This window comes from Grammomys surdaster, unplaced genomic scaffold (genome assembly GCF_004785775.1).
Source record: "Grammomys surdaster isolate TR1022 unplaced genomic scaffold, NIH_TR_1.0 149, whole genome shotgun sequence".
In the NCBI taxonomy this organism is placed as follows: domain Eukaryota; kingdom Metazoa; phylum Chordata; class Mammalia; order Rodentia; family Muridae; genus Grammomys; species Grammomys surdaster.
In genome coordinates, this window is record NW_021604607.1 from 4,689,726 (window position 1) to 4,707,782 (window position 18,057).

Sequence of the window (18,057 nt, forward strand, 5' to 3'; positions counted from 1 at the left end):
TGCTGGCGAGGGTGTGGAGAAAGAGGAACACTCCTCCATTGTTGGTGAGACTGCAAGATGGTGCAACCACTTTGGAAATCAGTGTGGCGGTTCCTCAGAAAATTGGACATAGCATTACCTGAGGATCCAGCTATACCACTCCTAGGCATATACCCAGAAGATGCTTGAACATATAACAAGGACATATGCTCAACTATGTTCATAGCAGCCTTATTTAAAATAGCCAGGAGCTGGAAAGAACCCGGAAACTGGAGGAGGGGCCATCTGAAGACCACTCCACCTGAGTATCTATCCCATGTGCAGTCACCAAAGGTAGATGCTGATGTGGAAGTCAGAAAGTGCATGCTGATAAGAGCCTGATATGGATGTCTCCTCAGAGGTTTTCAAGAGTCTGACATATTCAGAGGCAGATGCTCACAACTAGCCATTGAACTGATCATGGGGTTCTCAATGGAGGAGTTAGAGTGAAGACTGAAGGAGCTGAAAGGGTTTGCAGCACCATGAGGAGAGCAACAATACCAACCAGCCACAGCTCCCAGGGTCTAAACCACCAGTCTGGGAGCACTTAGGGAGGGATCCAGGGCTTTAGCTGAATATGTAAGAGTGGAGGGCCGTTCTGGGCATAGGTGGAAGAAGAGTTCCTTGACCTCATGAAGGCTGGACGCCCCAGGGGATGGGAATTCTGAGGGTGGGGATGTGGGAGTGGGTGGGTAGATAGAGGTAACATCCACAGAGAAGAAGGAGGAGGGGTGTGGGGATTTGGGGTTCTTGGGTGGGTGGGGGATGGGGTAAGGGGAACAACATAGGAAATGTAAATAAAACATCCAATTAAAAAATTAAAAAACTGAAAAGCCAAAAAAATAAATTAATTAATTAAAAATTAAAAAAACAAAACCTAAAGTACCATATATAAAAAATTTGCTCTATTAAGTTAAATGACTTCTCCATTTTAGAAATCATAGACATTTGCATTGCAATAGGAATTCCATATAACAACTCAACTGATTCATAAAAATACATGCTAAAGAGATAAAAAGAAAATCTTCCCATATTTCATCTAATGCTATTGTGAACATAAAGTAGATTATTTTTGCAAGACCAACCAACCAACCAAACAAACAAACAAACAAACAAAACAAAACAAAACAAAACAAAACAAAACAGGAGGAATCCATGACTGAACATAAAGAAAACAAATGCAGTGATTTAACGATCCATGCATCTCCTTTCCCCAGGGGTAAAATCAGGGCTATCCATCAACATGTCTCAGCCTATTGCACTGTTGAAATGCACTGTAATCTTCAAAATTGAAAGAAACTATCCCAAGTTTATGCATGTTTGTCCAGTTTCAAAGTGAATGCTACAGAATCAAATACTGCTGGCATAAAGGGATGAGTCTTAAAGATAAACATTAGTTTTCATCTAATAAATTTTGAAATTTCACTCCTCTGAAAATTAGGTAATCTTCATATTTTAAGAATGACTTTATTTGAAAAAATTTAATGAGAAATAGGAACCAATTTCATAGAAATTTTACCATGCAAAAAATTCTGTGAATTTTCCTTTGAAAAGAAAAAAAAATGTAACTCAGTGGTTTATGGTAATTTAAGAAGCCTACTCACCTGATGGATAGATTAAATCATGAGGTTACAAAAAAAAATGAGGCTATGTTTACTATTTAATAAATAGTTGTTGATTTTCAGCAGCCATTTCCATTTTAAATTACAGTGTCTGTCCCTGTAAAATCTTTTGACATTCTTCTCTCTGCTCACCCTCACTTGACAACTTTTGTGGTAATATCATTATTTGTACCTTGTGAAAGTTTATAAAACTCATAACAGTTGTTAAAACCTTTATTTCCAGAGATGTTTGGCATTAGTTCTATTTTTAAGTTGATTTAGTATTCTCATCTGGATTCAGAGTGACAGGTGTTTCATTTCAGGTTTTATTTTTCTTTTCTTCATCACATATTTGACTGGAGTTACTTATCAAGTTTGCATTTTCCCTTCAAAATGATCCATAAATGCCACATTTACTCATATTCTGCAGGACTGACAATATTAGTCATTTTTTTACTGCTTTATTGTGTTTAAAGGATAACTTGTTATATATAAAATACTGGTTAAAATTTTTTTTCCTCTTAGAATTATGTTAACTATCGCATGTTTGTGTCTACCTCTCTTTTTTAGGAATTTATGCTTTAAAAAAGAATAAATGTAAGGTGAAACTAAACTATTTTCTACAACACTTAATATTTTTCACTCAATTATTTGAATGATGGATTTTGTCCCTCTAAAATTAATTAATTAATTTTATGTACCACCAATTGCCACATGAATACGATTTTACTAACATAAGTAATAATATATTTAAAATCTTAAATTTTCTTTATCTCTCCTATTCCTTTCATAAATTCTGTTTAACTCTTTAGGTATTAAAAGTACAAAAATTTAAATTGGAGTTCTCAAAACTGCTAAGGGGCATTGTGAGTTTTTTGAGTTGGAGGGCAGCCTAGTGAATAGAGACAGAAGGAATATTGTCCAGTTACTTTTATGAACTTATGGTTACCTTGAAACCTAAACCACATAAAGACCAAACAAACAAACAAATAAAAAAGGTTTATAGACTAATTTGCAGAAAATATACACAAAACTTTTCAATAAGATACCTGAATATAGAATCCAAGATTACATCAAAATGATCCTGCACCATGATCATGTATGCTTCATCAAAAAGATGCAAGGCTGGTACAATATATGTAAATTACAACTGTAACCCACCATATAAACATGCTGAAAGATAAAGAAACATAGACATCTCATTCAATACAGAAAAGGCTTTTTCACAAAACCCGACACTCCATCATGACTAAAACTAGGGATACAAGGGACATATCTCAAACTTATAGGAGCAATTTATAGGAATCCTATACCTAAACCATACATAGAGGGAGATGAAAAATATGTCCATTAGTGTCAGGACCAAGACAAGGTTTTCTACACCTATTTGAGATACTACTTGAAGTCTTGGCTAAAGCAATAAGACAACAGAAAGAGATTAAGGGGATCAAAACATGGGGAGAAATATTTAAAATATCTTTATCTATAGATGATATAATTGAATATATAATAACTCTAAAAATTCTTGGAAGAAAAATCCTATAGATGCAAAATACTTTCAACAGAGATTCAATATTAACTCTCTCAAATTTATAGCTCTCATTGATACAAATGACAAAGGATTGAGACAGAGATCAGGGAAACAACACCTATCAAAGTAGATCCCATAAAATAACTCTTGGGGTAACATTTCTCAAACAAGTAAAACTTATATGATTTGTACAAGTTTTATAGATTTTTAATCTATAAAATATAGAAGGAAATATCAGAAGACAGAAAGAACTCCCATCCTCATGGATTAGTATAATCATATGGCCTTACCACATAAAACAATCTACAGATTTAATACAATATCCATCAACATTTTAGAACAGTTTTTCTCATAACATGAAAGGACAATTTTCATCTTCATATGGAAACACACACACACACACACACCACAGAATTAGCTTAAATGATTCTGAATAATAAGGGAAATGCTGGAGAATCACCATCACCAATTTCCCAGTTTCAAATTGTAGTCAAAGCTAAGTAATAAAAACGGTCTGGTATTAGAACAAAGGCAGATATGTTGATTCATGGAATTGTATTGCAAACATTGACTCAAATCTAAACAACTATGGACACCAAATATATATATATTTTATATATATATAAAAAAATCCAGAAATATGTATTGGAAATGAGAGAATCTTTAGCAAATGGTTATGGCCAAACTAGACAGTTCAATATAGAAGAATGCAGATATATCTATACTTCTCACACTGAACAAAACTCAACTCCAAATGGAACAATGATCATAACATAAAGTCAAAGACAGTGAATCTGGAGAGAAAATTAGGACTAATATTAAGCTCATTGTCCCAGGAAAAGGCTTCTTCAACAGAAAAAATATTAGCACAGGTACTAAGATCAATAATTAATAAATGGGACTTCATGAAATAGAAAAGCTTGTGTATGGTGAAATATGTTATCATTCAGGCTAAATAGCAGATTTTTGCCAATTACGAGTTTGAGAGAGGACTAATATTAAAAATATATACTTGTTAGGTCTAAAGAAACCAGGGACAATTGGGTAACTGAGGTGCCTATGAACATTCCAAAGAGGACACTTGCTGACAGGTACTTATAGCATCTCACAGTCTTAAGAAAGTGTTAGAAGGTTTTGGCTCAACAAACCTGTGCTCCCAGGGTCTAAACCGCTAGCCTGGGAACACACATAGATGACCCGTGGCTCCAGCTGTATATGTAGTTGAGGATGGCCTTGTCGGGTATCAGTGAGAGAGGAGAGCCTTGGTCCCTGGAAGGCTCAGTGCTCTAGTGTTGGAAAATTCATGGGCAGGGAGGCAGGAATTGGTTGATGGGTAGGGTACACCCTCATAGAAGTAGGAGGAGGAAGGATAGGATAAGGGGTTTTGGGATGGGATGGAACGGGAAAGGGGATAACATCAGAAAGGTCAATTAATAAAATATCCAATAATAATGATAAATAAATAAAAAACAGATATTGGAACTGGCTATTGCAGTCGAGCATTTGAGACTTTTTAACAATTTAATATTACCCATATTACTGGGATTCCCTATTATCTTCATGAAAAGATAGTGTGGAAGGGGTCCAGGGAAATTTAAAACAATATCTTCATAAAATAAAAAAGGAGGAAATATATCCCCATACACCACAAATTTATTTAAATCATACCCTTTTATTTTAAAATGTTAAAAAATTTGGATGCCAAGGAACTTTCTGCTCTGTGTCTATGGCACCCTTCTATTAGGCATACTTATGCCTAGGTGAAAAGAGAAAGATCCACTTACTGGCATAAAGCATGATCCGGATCAGGTATCTAATATGGGGAAGAGGGCATGTTTGTGTTTTTTTTCTGCAAGATGTTGAAAAAGCATGGTGGCTGCCAGAGTGATTACTGATGCTGGGACAAAATAACAATAAATCTGACCTGTGAACTTGCTGAGTGCCCTGACAATGGTGATTTGGAATCTGTATTGGACATATGTTCCTGACCCACATTTGCTTACCTAGATCCTAGATGGGAAAACCTGCCTTGCCTCAAGTTTTTAGACCTTGTGTGACAGAGAATCAAAAAGAGAAGTTATAATGATCCTTGTATTTTTAAAAATGTTTCCAATTATTTGAACTCAATCACGTACCAGTCTAGAAATCAATCCAAGATTGGAAATAAGAGTCTTCATTTGGAAGGCTAGATCTGGACAGGGACAATCAGATGGTCAGAGGCATGCACAAGATCATAAGCAAGAGAGTCCAATATTCATGGGGATCATCAGAACCCAATTCTCCAAACACAATAAGCCTTGAATACACCACAACACCTGAAAATCAGGAAGCTGACATAATGCCCTATCTCATGAAGACAATAGAGTCCATTAATGAGGATATAAATAACTCACTGAAAGAAATACAGGAAAACACAGGCAAACAGAAGCCATAAAAGAGGAAACAAATAAACCCCTTAAAGAAATACAGGAAAACACAATCTAAAGGAAAAATGGGCACAAAGAGTAGAGAAGAGAGTGAAGGAAAGGCCACCCAGTGATTGGTCCACCTGGGGATCCATCCCATATACAGATACCAGACCCAAACACTATTGCAGATGCCAAGAAATGTTTGCTGACAGGAGCCTGATAAAGCTGTTTGCTGAGAGGCTCTGCCAGAGGATGATAAATACAGACACAGAAGCTTGCCACCAACCATTGGACTGAGCATGGGGACCACAATGGAAGAGTTAGAGAAATGTCTCAAACAGCTGAAGGGGTTTGCAACTCCATAGGAAGAATAACAATATCAACCACTTAGAGCCCCCAGAGCTCTCAGGGGCTAAACCACCAATCAAAGAGTACACATGGAGAAACCCATGGCTCCAGCTGCATATGTAGCAGAGGATGGCCTTGTATGGCATCAATGGAAAGAGAGCCCTTGGTCCTATGAAGGCTTGATGCCCAGTATAGTAAAATGCCAGGGCAGTGAGGTGGGAGTGGGTGGGAGAGAGAGCACTTTCATTGATGCAGGTGGAGGGGAATGGGATTGGGGGGTTCTGGAGGGGAAACCTGGAAACCGGATAACATTTGAAATGCAAATAAATAAAGTATCCAATAAAAAAGGGAAAAAAGATCAATAATTTGATCGCACATTTTATATTTCTCAGTGATTTAGCTCATATATATGTGTTTATATATGAACAATATAATAATTATGTATATAAACAATTTTTAACAATTAATTTCTAGATTTGCTTTAAGGGACACATTATTATAAGAATATACACAAGGAACTTATTCTGAAGACAGTAGAAACAGCCAGATCAGAATCAACCATAAGAACAAAACGTATCTAATCTGTCCTAACAGTTTTATTTTATGTAACTTTGAGTAACATACTTAAACTTACTTAAATTGCTACACTTTTATTTTTCTATATGAATAAGAAAATAAATTCAGTTTATTTTTCAAAATGCAAATATATGTATATATATATATATATATATATATATATATATATATATATAATATTCAGCAGCCATTTATGTCATTGAGATTTGAGTCACTATAATACCTGATGTATATTCTGTAGAAAGAAAAACTGCATTTAGATCACTTTTGGAGGTTTAATGTCCAAAAAAGGGAGGCTCATATTCTTAGCCTACTAAGATGATGACAGTACTATGGGCCACATCATTACAGTCATGTACGCAAGAGCAAAGCCTTAACCAGCCTAGCTAAGGAGACGAGAGGAAAGGAGAGGAGAGGAGAGGAGAGGAGAGGAGAGGAGAGGAGAGGAGAGATGGTCTTTATTCATCTCATACCAGGCTCCATAATAATATTCAACATCATGTCCGAGATACTCCTTGATGCTAGAACAGATTGCCTGTCAGAAACAAACATCTTTCATTGCTCTGCTTGAGTAAACTAGAGGAAGACTCATAGAAGATAAAAGTTCAGTCAGTGTGGTCAGACTTCTACACCACTACAACCAGCAGAAAAGCGAGGAGTTGGAGAATTTATAATAAGCCTCAAAAAAGTAAAAATACCCATGAGGGAAAAAAATGCTAGGGGTTTCAAAAGTCCTCCAGTAGATCCTTTTATTTGTTTTAATTTACTATTATTTATTTTAGTGAAATAAAATCTTTGCATACAAAATTTGTCTACCCAATTTACTCTCTTTCTATTTTTAACTAACATACTCATCTTATTGATTCTTCTATATTTAGTAACTCTCATAGACACTAGTAATAATAATTGATCATGAATGAGTGATTGGATTCAAATGTGTATTTAAATGAATACATGGCATTAATCAGCTTTTTACAAACTCAGCTCCAGAGCTTACCCTCTTTTCAGTTAGTGACAAGAACTGAGAGCATATCTCACTAACAAGGTTTTACTGCTGAATTCAACTCATGGTTACTCCAAAAGTTTAACTTTTGGTCCTCTCTTCTCTTGGGTGAAAGGAAGAATTTCAGATATTATTAATAAATATAACACCAGTGTCTCCGCTCCTCGCTGTCAGTAGCTCAGGCAGGTTTTATCTAGTAGTGCCAACTTTAGTTCTAATTTCAGTGAAACTTTCTTACATTAAACAACAACAATCTCTGCATTTGTCAATATTGTGAATGCAGCTGTCTTAAGGATTCCTGTTGTTGTCTGTCAGATGGTAATATTTACAAAAGAATATCCAAAAAGGATCTGGATTGTATATTCCAGCTGTCTGGAAAAAAAAATCACATATTTTAGAAAAGACATTGTATTGTCTTTTACCCAATGAAGACAAAGTCAAACAGGACACTTAGCTCTACGGGAACAGAGAGAAGCAAATATAAGGAACATTGTTTCTCTTCTTCTTTTTTTCATTTTAGATTTTTCATACTTCTCAACAAGCATTCAAGTCTAGAGGGTATAGCAATATGATAAAAAGGATTTGGGTTTAAATATTGTAAAGGTGTTTTAAGAATATCTCTAAATGACCTATATTCAGCTTTCTCAACCAGAGGCTATACCCTAGAATATCAAGAAAATTTGCAAAGGTGAGTGCTAAGTCTCAGTAATAGCTGAAGAAATGGGCAGAAATTGCTACAATATGATGATAAGAAACTACCATTCTTATTATTCAACCTCAAAATATGGCCTTGTTGGAGTAGGTGTGGTCTTGTTGGTAAAACTGTGTTGCTGACAGGTCAGGCTTTGAGGTCTTTGCTCAATCTACACCCAGTGTGACAAACAGTCTCCTGTCACCTGCAGATCAAGTAGTAAAACTTTCAGTTACACCATCCCAATTTCTGTCTGCACAGTGGCATTCTTCCCACCATGATAATAATGAACTAAACCTCTGAAAGCATAAGCCAGCCCAAATTAAATGCTTTCCTTTATAAGAGTTGCTTTGCTCATGGTTCTTTTCACAGCAATGAAACTTTAAGACAATCTGTTATAGGTCTCTGTTTTCAAGTTAATATATCTCACTATAATGGATGGGAATACTTAAAATAGGCTTTAAAAATGTGAAAGATAAGATGAAACAAAGAAAGATAATTAATTCTTTACATTATATAATTCTCCCAACTCTAAGCCATTTGTGATGGACTGATTGAATATAACGAATGTAACCAATAATATAAAACTTCTTCAAACAGAGTAAAGGGGACAAATATTTATCTAGCCAAGTGCTCTGGTGCATATTTGTACTCTCAGCAGTCCACATGTAAGAAGAGGGATTTAATTTCAAGGCCAGTGAAGGATAAATAGCACAGCTCTGTATTAAAAGACAAAAAGAGCTTGGCGGTGGTGGCACATGCCTTTAATCCCAGCACTTGGGAGGCAGAGGCAGGCAGATTTCTGAGTTCGAGGCCAGCATGGTCTACAGAGTGAGTTCCAGGACAGCCAGGGCTATACAGAGAAACCCTGTCTCAAAACAAAACAAAACAAAAACAAACAAACAAACAAACAAACAAAAAAGACAAAAAGAAATATAACTGATAAAATTGGTAAAAAAAAAAAAAGACAGAACACTATATAGTGTGATCTGTTGAAAGAAGAGTACGATAAAAATAATAATGTAAGCTTTGATTACATCATTAAAAGAATATAAGCAGTTATTCTGGGAAAATATAATTAGATACAAGCTCCCTTGCTTTAACAAATTGAGAGCTGATTTGGAATTCCATATTTTTCCCAAAACTACTCTGTATTTTCTTATTTCTGAATTGAAGAAAGTAATATTGATTCCCTTATGAGATGTTGAAGTTCAAATGAAGTCATGCATATAAAATTTTCAGCACACCATTTTCTCGTTCATAAAAACTCAATAAATTACTGTTGCTGTTACTTTTAGAAGTCTTTTCATTCTATCTCATGTCTTTTAGCCTTTATTATTTATCTATTGACATATTCAGTTACTTATGTATTCCTTATTGCTCTTAACTTGCTAGTACAAATTCAGATCTTCCAGGGACTCTATCAAGTATATATAAAAGCATGTCCTCATGCTTTATTGTCAAGAGTCAGTGAAATGTAATTATTTTTCTCATAATAATGTGCTTCAACTCACATGGCCACAATCATTTTAAAGTCCCCCTCTGCCAGTTTCATTATACATTAGAACATTCACCTTCTGACAGTTTCTGATGAGAGTGTTCTGTAAGTTTGCAAATTACCTTATTTCTACTTATTAAGAAGCTCCTGACATCTGTCCAAAAGCCATTACCACAGTGTGTTAAACAAATGGCAGCATCTCAGGCTCTGGAAACCCTGGGCTTCCCAGTAGAATGTTTTCATGATTTTCTTTGCACATCCTAACATCTTTGGCTGTTCTTCACAGGATTATCTATTTCTTTTACTTGACCCAGTGTTTTCTTTCTCCATTAACTCTGTTTTTATCTGTTGCCTTGCTGATGCTCTCTCTGCTGCTTTAAATTAGTCTAGAACTTTCCTGTAATGACAGCCAATGATGAATCTCATGTCCCTAACTGATCCACCACCATGTAGTTATAAAATTCTTGGTCCTGTCGAATTATCATCATTAAGTTTAATTTTAGAGCTTTATTTGTCACAGATACCTTATTTTTCCTATCTATATGTGATGAATGATATACCAGTTTTCTTTCTATTACATAGTGAAATGTATTACTTACACATTAATGAATCAGGTATATGCCATGTGAGAAAAAAACAAAGAAAAATAAGCTACTTTAAAAACTTTTCAGCACTGAGTCCATGTTTGGAAGATAATGTTAAGTCAAAACAGTTTATAAAATAGTTGTGCTTCATTAATCAGGTACCCAAATTGATTTTCTACAGATAATATGGTTTTTTGTGCACATTTCTAATCCTAATGACATGCTAAACATAATTTGTTCTCTTGTACACTAAATGGACAGAATTTCTAAGCATATCACTTATGATTTCATTAGACTTCTTTTGTGAGACCACAGCTGGAACAATGGTCTGGGTCTCTGAGTAACAGTCTGCCATGTTTACTTTATTTACCTAAAACAGAGGGAGGAATGGCTAGTAATTGCTGGATTTTCCCATTACAGCGTGCAAGCCTTATGAAAAAATAGAGAAAAGAAAGTCTACTTATTCTTCTTCTATTCTTCCCTGAGACTTACATTGAACAAGGAGCCCAAGAAAATTCTGTACATCACAGTACTACCTATGTTGAGAATACAAATTTTATTAAACACTGAGCCATGGGAGCTATTAGTGTACCACTAAGCCCAGTGCATCACATTCTGAAAGAGAATGGTGTTGAAATTTCCTTTGAATGTAATTCCTCCTGATTCCTGTCTATTTGGATGTGTGAAAGTGTGATGGAGCTGAAGGATTTGGAGAGAGAGAGAATATGTCTAGCGTGATGACACATTTAAAAATACCATCCTGAAATGCCCTGAGCTCTTGCAATGGATTCTAAATATAGTTACACCACCTTCTGGCATGTATCAGTTGGGTTTAGAGAAAGTTTCCCCAGCATGAGGTAGACATGATACTTCAGGGGACGCTGGATGGGATGTGTTGTTTCAGCACATTCTTTAAACAATCAAAGGCAGTCCTTTTCATGTAACAGTTTCCTCAAAGAACTGGGGAGCAACATATTGGTTTTAAATTTCTATCACCTGGTCATTGTTAATCCATTCAAATATGTTTTATGTACCAAAAAGGTATTCTATATAGTGATTCTTATTGGCAAAGAAAAATATAATAACAAAAAATGGATTTGGTATCACTTTAGGCTGCACATGTGTTGGTTCGAATGTTGTTTTTTTATTTATTTTTTCATTAGGTTAATATTTGTGTATGAAAAAAAGACTTAAAATATCTGGCTCTAAACATATTTTTTTGCATTCTGAACAATGAATTAAACAGGGTCACGAGAAGGAATGACCTTTTTATACACAGTTCCTGTTTATTTTTTTTCTGTTGTGTTATATGCAAAGAAAATTTAAATATACAATTTTCCTACCTCTGAATTAAAATCAGACTTTACAGCCTGTAGGTCAAGCCAAGTGAAAAGCACCAGTGTAGTCTTGCTCCCTATATATATTTACTATGCTGAGATTTATTGCATTGTAACAGCTCCATGATCCTCTGTTGATTCTCCATCCAGGGCTATTTAAAACATCCTGTGCTGAGCTAACTATACAAACTTGCCATCTGTGTCTCTTAGGAAGTAAGTGTTAAATTTACTCAACTCATATTGCTGTTCTCATTTTCCGACTAACCTGTTCTGTAGCTTCCCTACTATAGATTCCTAAATTTGGAGGGCTTTGGAGCTCACTTTTTACCATTAGTAAGAAACAGAAGTATGTTTTGAACTCTGACTTCATTTAGTTTTGGAAATTTTTTATTGCAATCCAACCTTTTTCTTTCCTCTTCATAATTTTTCTTCTCAAGAGGATACCAGGTTACTTCCCCTGATTCTGCCATTTCACCTGCTAGGGACAGTCACTTTGCTGAAAATTATAACAGATATGGTGTGTGATTTTTATCAGTTGTGTGATTTCATTCATCTCTGGTTTCATGCACAAGCATTAGTAGGGAGCTACTCTTCTGAAACTCCCTCTCTTTTTTTGTACCTCAATATGTTTCTCTTGGTAAACAGTACCTAGAAATGTCTATTCTTTATGATTTTGGCTTTCTATGCTTTAGAAAATATCATTTCACCTTGTGTACTTATCTTTTTGATTTTATAAATTTATATTTCTCCATCTCTCTAAGAAATAGTTAACAAAGAAATATGAGCTAGAAATAACAACAACGAAAGCTGTGAATAATTTCTTTCTAAATTTTAGATATACTTACTGTTTTCCCTATTTTTAACTTCATAATGTTTAGGGCTGTTGAGATGGCTCAGCAGGTCAAAACTTTTACCCATCAAGCCTGATGACATAAGTCAATTTTTCCACTACATGTTATACAAATGTCATATTATAGCAAAGTCTACAAGCACATCAAATTGAAGTTAGCTTTATAATAAAAGTTTAACAGTAAAGAGCGTGGTATTTGGGTCAGAGTGAACTGTCGAAAAGCAGCTTGATAACAACTTCATCTCAACAGAAAGGAGAGAGGGAGAGATGAGAGTAAATTGTATGGGGTGGGGAGCAGAGGGTGTGAGCCTGAGCTAGCTCACTTTCAAGTGCACACGTTCTTAGTGCCTTATCCACAGTTTCTCACATATGACTGAGTTCAGCCTCACCCTCCATTTCCTCTTTTATTTCAAAGCCTCATCACATGCCTGACTCCCTTGTGTATCATACCTCATTCCTAGAGAAATTAATTGCCCCAAAGAAAGGAAGAAAATATATTGATAAGAAAATTTTTACCCCATTAACTTTGATCAATTCTAAACTAAGAGTAATTTGTCCATCTTCATTCTAGATGTTCTGGATACTTAGTTTTGATCTTGGCAATATGAAATTCCCTTGAAAATAATAATCTATACAGCTTTTAGTGTTACATTTAACACTAATAGGCAGAATTTCCTCCCATGATTCTCAGTAATAAAGAACCAGATATCAAATTGTGATCATAATGAAATGATAATTATTTCCCTTCATATATTTTCTGGAAGGTGGTTTATTTTTGTTATTGTTTTTTTTTAACTTTCTGGCCACAACCACATATTTAGAATTAATTGTTAAAATATCATTTCTAAAATATACCCCTGGAAATATCAAGAAAGAATTTCATCACGCTTTAAACTCAATTGGATACAATAAGCTAATTTATCAAAAAGAGAAGTGACTTGGAAATCAGAAGACAGAGTTCCTTGGTTTTCATGCCCACAGACCATATGTATGACTTTGGGCAAGTTACTTAATCTTCCATTAGCAAGTCCTCATATGTAACCTGATGCTTATTTTCTAATAGGTGCATTAAGAAAGAAAAAGTGGTTGAATATTTAATAAAGCATTTTAATGTTTCCCCTACTGATAAACATGTTTGGCTTTCTTGAGGACAATAGAGAAAACCCTGGCCATTAGCATATATTAGAGATTTTTGTTTCATTTTGAAAGAATTTTCTTAATCACATTCACCTCTTTGTTCCTAGGATCTATAAAACAGTCAGCACGCACCAAAAGTATTTTGAGGAAATGTATTTACATACTCAGCAACATAAATTCTTCTTTAAGACTGCTGCAATCGCAATCTCAGGCTATCATTTTTTTTTTATTTATTTATTTTTTTTTGCTTTGCTTGTCCACCATAACTCAATGGTGAGAGCCTGTTGTTAGAGACTGCAACAACTTTTGAAGTAGTAAAGAAAGGAATTAACCCCACTGGTCAAGAAACAGTGTTGGTCAGCTTTCAAAGTGTTAGAACATATTATGAAGCCAGGTCAGAGAGAAAAAAACATCATGGTCTAATATAGTGCTCGAAAAAGAAAGCTACAAATTTAAACCTACCTGATAAAATATGTCTATTGTCCAAATAGTGCAAGACCATTCATTGATCAGGGCAACCAACTATTCTCTTAATTGGATCTGATATCTGTTCTATAGAAGAAGGTGCACTATAAGCACAAACTAAATTTTTGGGTAAAAAAATCATTTGCTGATGAGGAAAACCTTTGATTATATTTTGCAAAATGGTCATGTTTTCAGAATGCTCTCTAATTATTTGTACTCTTTCAACAGCTTTCAACTAATTTCGACCTTTAACATCAAAACTTATTGCAGAGGACATTCATTAACATAGACTCATAACCATTCAAAGTCCTAAGAATAGTCAACTGCAAGAATTCAGACACACACGGAATATTTATATCAAGTCCCTTCTATGTCTTAAGGTACATCTTGGAAGAGCAAGAAAAAAGAATGTAAGACCTGAAGAACATAAGGGGTGCTGTGAAATGCTGTCTATGGAATATGACATGACTGATACTCACACAAAAATCAATAAAGGCATGATTATCTTCACATCCTGGCATGAAGGGGCTAAGCAGATTCCCAAGTTCCTATATTTAGCAGAGGAGCTACTTGCAGTTGAGGATGCTATGGATGGCAGAGTCATTTTCCTGTTAGGAGTGGCCACTGGCAAGTGCAAAATACCCTAGTGAAGAATCCCACAGTGTTGGGCACATTTATAGGCAGCACAGAGCAGACATTTTGGGTTAAAAATATAAAGAAACATTTCAAGACAGAAGGAGATCTGCAGAAGAGGAACACAAACTGTTACATATGATTAAAAAACTTTGTGTGCACTGCTGAAATCTTCAAAGTTTTATTTTAAATTCTGTTATATAAAAGGAGTTTTCAATGCTAGCACCTTAAAAGAACATTTCAGAACCTAATATGCCAAACTCAGGTGTATTTATTGTTTCCTGTACTTCATAGATTGTAACATATAAATTACTAATATTAAATTAATAATACAAAGCATTCCACTAGTATTGCACAATGCAAATAGTTAATTTCGGTAACTATAATATATCTGACATAGTTAATGATGCAGAGTTTGAGGTGAAAAATGTTAGACTATTTGTTATTTTAATAATGATAATAGTATTTTGTGACTTTAAAAGTAAGATGTTATATGAAGTATTAAAGTATCCTATATAGTTTTAAATATACATGGTTTAAGTATTTGGTTTTTCATTAATTTTTACTTACTTTTCTGGAGTGTTACTTAAGGTATTTTAGAAAAAGGCAAACTGTTCAAAGCCAAGATTCATTTTATTTTTTGGTATACAATGCTGTATTCATTAACTTACTCTATCTTTTTCATATTTAACATGACAATATTGATCTAATTAAATTGTCAGCACAAAATGAGTTATTACATAAAATTATTTAAATGAACACTATTGCAGAGTTAGTATGCACTACAAGATTGTTGTGATTATAAGTATAGTTTCATGATGAGGAAGTTAATTAACTTTCAAAAAAGACATTCATATTTAAAAATCTCTTGTCTTCACAATTTGGATATCCTCACTATATAAACCCTCTTTACTTCCAATATATTTCAGAATGAGCTACCTGGCTTGCTTCCTTTTTCATCTTGGAAAGAGGGTAGGTTTGGAAGACCAGTCATGTCACCTTCATCTGTTGATAGGATAATACTTTAAACCTAGACTCTAGGAAGCAGTTGAAAGTGGAATTAATGATGTGCCTAGTTGTTTCAATGAGGAATTTAATAATTATCACGTCTTTTTCTACACGTCATTCTGTACCATAAAATATAAGAGATTGTTTCCCTCATGTTAGTCTTCATGTTCTCCTGGCTCTACAAATATGTCAGTTACCTTGATAAAAATTTAATTAGTTACTTACATTATAAATCACACTCTTCCAAATTCTCATTTGTTTGAGGTCAGAAATACTTTCTGAGGTCATAATATAATTACTTTATTTCTCTCTCCGTCTTCTTCCTTCCAAACCCTCCAACATAATTATCTTTGGTTGCCAAAAAATTCATGATCTCTTTTTTCATTAGGTCTTATTATACACATTTATGTATATGCATATTATACATGTACATTTCTAAATATATTCTGTTCAGTGTGTATATAATGACTCTTAAGTGTGTTTTCAGAGCTGACTATTTGGTATTAGATAACTAATTGAATTCTTCCCTGGAAAAGACTTTATCTTCCAATCTCAGCATTTCTTAGTGGCTGATAGTTGCCATTGTAGGGCTGAGGCCTCTTCAGCTTTCTCTGCTTCTCTTTCCATGTCTGTTGTTGTTCATCTCATATTTAGTAAATCATTCTAGTGAGACTTTATGGGTGTAATTTCTGGCTGACATTACTGGAATTTACAAGCTCACAGCAAATACCTTGATACTCTGGGAGTTAAGTCTTTCTGCTCCCTCATCCAGTTCACAATGTTCCTTGAGTCTTAGATATGGAAGAAGTTTTAAGATGTATCCTTTGATAATAGTGTCTAAAATTCTACATTTTGTTAGATTGTGTTATTCTGTAATGGTCTCTGCTGGTTACACAGTGAAGTTTATTTGAGAAATGGTAAAAACTATACTTTTACATGGGTTTAAGGACAAATGTTAAAAATATTGTTACAATTATGCTAGTTCAATAAAGTTGTCATTGTAGGTTCTCCTACAAAATCCATTTCTTCAATAGCCTTGGGAAGTTGACTAAATTTTCCAGTACCAGGCATGATTTCCCTCCAGTTGAACTCAATTAGAAAACTGTAGGTTATGACTAGAATGTGTGTATCGCTACTGGAAACCCAGGCTTACTGTGCAATGGGGGTCATTGATATGATTCATAGGTACCACAGCTGTGTAGGACTGATATTTGCTTCCATCCTTTGGAAGCCAGCATGCCTCCTTTTGGTACTATGAAGACTAGTTCAGGAAGGGAACATTCAAGTAAGTTCAAGCCCAAGGCCTCTTCAACAATTGAGACCACTTCAGGGGTTCTACTAAGACAATATCAATAGGCAGTATACTTTGGGAGTTTCTGGAACAACCTTGACCCAATACTCATATCCACATGTGTAATGTTGGGACTTTTGTTAGGCAGTCTTTGACTCTCTGGGTTAGCATTGCCAACCAAGATGAAAATTTGTATATATATATATCAAATATTATTTTGTATATATGTATATATACAAAATTTCATGTGCTGTGGAATTTTTGATAAATATTTAATAAGATAATTTCTCATGACTTTCTCAAAGATTCATAATGTCATGTAACACTCTTCTTTCCTTATTCTGTATTTATCTTCCTTCTCTTCCACAACGAGGCCCTCTTTTTCCGTTTCCCTAATCAGATCATCTTGACCTATTTTCTTCTAGGTTTTCATTTTATTAGATTTTAAATCCAGGATTATGTTCTATTGTATTTAATTGTAAAAATCAGAATGAGGTTATTTTATTCTTATATGTATAGATAAAAAAGTACTCTGAAAACAGAATCCAATTTAAAGTAATTTCTTTGTATCTGTCTTGTAGAGTACATGCTTATAAATGGAGGGGGGGCTCTAATTCTAGATGTTTTTGTTATGAACAATTTCTTTGTCTTTATGTAAATAACTTATTTTGTTTCAAACAAATACTTACAACAAATAATTTCAGCTTTCCTCTTTTTTAAATAGTCTTGTACTTCAAATTGTTATTTATCTTCCAAAGACAATATAAGTCTTCTAGGTTTCTCTCTCTTTTTAAATTAAAACGTTTTGTCACACTTGAATACTTTTAAATGTACCCTCACTTGTTTTATGTACAATCATGTAACTTATCTTGACAAATGTCCTACATTAGAAGATAAAGTAAAAATTATATATATTCTGCCACATCCTTATTCTTACTGTAAAAATATCAATCATGTGCATTGTTTGAACATACTGTTTAAATCTCCAATTCTACTGTGTTTATGTCTATCTACCCTATTATTTACTGACCAGAGAATATTGATATCCTTGATAGTAATTTAAGATGCATTTATTTCT